The following is a 2680-nucleotide window of genomic DNA, read 5'->3' as shown; positions in this document are numbered from 1 at the left end:
TTCCCCCAGCCCGCCACGTTCACCTCATGAAACAGACCGGTGTGTTCTTATGGCGAGGATGTGAAGTGTTCGGGTCATAGGGAGGGATCCATTCAGTGTGTGCGATAGAGAAGTCAGGGATGAACAGAGGGGAACATACACCAATCCCAAGCCGATGCCGGTCTCCTACATTCACCTGAAGGCCTCATGAACACACGAGACCGATCATTCCAAAAAATAAATAAAAGGGGCCCAGAGAGCGCAGGGGGCCCAGAGACACACCGGATGGGGAGATTCAAGCTTCAGATATACAGTTAAAGACACGACGCCATATCTGCAGGACGAGGATTCAGATTCAACGACAGCAGCGTAGACACAAGATGGCGGTCACATCCCTGAGACACATGGGCGAAATTTACAATAAGGATCCTGGGTGAAGGTCAGCGGGCCGGGCAATTGGGGGGATCGTTTCAGGAGAGGAATACTTGGGGTGACGCTGGACGAATTCTGCGGCCTTTCTTCTTCTGAATATTACGGTAGATTGTGATCCCTACGAGAGAAAGAACAAGATAGACATTAGGATATTCTGTAACGCTTTACATATTATATACAGGCCAAAGCGACCAATCAAAACATTCATTATAAAGACCATCTCCAAGCAGCTTGATGTTCCTGTGATCACAGTTGCAAATATTGAAGCTCGACTCCAGACACCTAAAAAAATTTGTTTTTAAAAAGAGATCTAATTCCGCTTAGTGTGCGCCAAATGCCTTTGCAAACCCGGATACCAGCTCAGGTGTGACATCATCACTGTGCTGTGGGAGGGGCCCAACAGGCTCCCTGCAGAAAACTACAGGAGGGGGCGGAGACAAGACCAGTTACCCTGCACAAGGAGAGAGAGCTATGGTGACAGATAATACACATGGTGCCGCCTCCCCCCAGTCCCAGTCCGAGGATAGTCTATGGGGACAGATAATACACATGGTGCCGCCTCCCCCCAGTCCCAGTCCGAGGATAGTCTATGGGGACAGATAATACACATGGTGCCGCCTCCCCCCAGTCCCAGTCCGAGGATAGTCTATGGGGACAGATAATACACATGGTGCCGCCTCCCCCCAGTCCCAGTCCGAGGATAGTCTATGGGGACAGATAATACACATGGTGCCGCCTCCCCCCAGTCCCAGTCCGAGGATAGTCTATGGGGACAGATAATACACATGGTGCCGCCTCCCCCCAGTCCCAGTCCGAGGATAGTCTATGGGGACAGATAATACACATGGTGCCGCCTCCCCCCAGTCCCAGTCCGAGGATAGTCTATGGGGACAGATAATACACATGGTGCCGCCTCCCCCCAGTCCCAGTCCGAGGATAGTCTATGGGGACAGATAATACACATGGTGCCGCCTCCCCCCAGTCCCAGTCCGAGGATAGTCTATGGGGACAGATAATACACATGGTGCCGCCTCCCCCCAGTCCCAGTCCGAGGATAGTCTATGGTGACAGATAATACACATGGTGCCGCCTCCTCCCAGTACCAGTCCGAGGATAGTCTATGGTGACAGATAAAACACATGGTGCCGCCTCCTCCCAGTACCAGTCCGAGGATAGTCTATGGTGACAGATAATACACATGGTGCCGCCTCCCCCCAGTACCAGTCCGAGGATAGTCTATGGTGACAGATAATACACATGGTGCCGCCTCCTCCCAGTACCAGTCCGAGGATAGTCTATGGTGACAGATAATACACATGGTGCCGCCTCCTCCCAGTACCAGTCCGAGGATAGAGTGATAGATGGGTGCTGCGTCTTTCTATGCCCAGCAAGGGGATGGAGTACAGTGACAGATGTTACATGGGATTGCTGCCTCCTCCTCGGCGCGGCTCAGGTCATGGAGTAGGAAAAGCCTACATCTCAGGAGCAGAAATCTCACAACATAAGGGCATTATAATGACGCAGGAAGCGATTATTTCTTACACGAGTAAAATCTACAGACCGCCATAAATCAGGTGAGAACTTGTCACTCCCATCATAGTTCTAGCCGACGTGTGACAATGAGACTGTCACAGGTCGGCTCAGTAGATCGAGAGTCCGCCTCCTCCCAGTACCAGTCCGAGGATAGTCTATGGTGACAGATAATACACATGGTGCCGCCTCCTCCCAGTACCAGTCCGAGGATAGAGTGATAGATGGGTGCTGCGTCTTTCTATGCCCAGCAAGGGGATGGAGTACAGTGACAGATGTTACATGGGATTGCTGCCTCCTCCTCGGCGCGGCTCAGGTCATGGAGTAGGAAAAGCCTACATCTCAGGAGCAGAAATCTCACAACATAAGGGCATTATAATGACGCAGGAAGCGATTATTTCTTACACGAGTAAAATCTACAGACCGCCATAAATCAGGTGAGAACTTGTCACTCCCATCATAGTTCTAGCCGACGTGTGACAATGAGACTGTCACAGGTCGGCTCAGTAGATCGAGAGGTGAGCGAACACATACCGGCGTTCGCTCACCTCTCGATCCTGTCACGGCTCTCTGCCGTAGTGGTTATTAAATACCACCAAAAGAAAGCTCTATGTGTCCCCAAAAAAATGGTATAAAATTCATTTCAGTACAGCGCTGCATGACGGAATAAATGTCAAAGTACCGCAGCGCTGAACACTGAACAATGGCCGGGACAGGAATTTTTAGTTCAGGTGGGAAT

This window comes from Nanorana parkeri, unplaced genomic scaffold, assembly GCF_000935625.1.
Source record: "Nanorana parkeri isolate BGI_ZX_2015 unplaced genomic scaffold, ASM93562v1 scaffold1894, whole genome shotgun sequence".
NCBI classification, from domain to species: domain Eukaryota; kingdom Metazoa; phylum Chordata; class Amphibia; order Anura; family Dicroglossidae; genus Nanorana; species Nanorana parkeri.
This window is presented reverse-complemented; position numbering follows the sequence as displayed.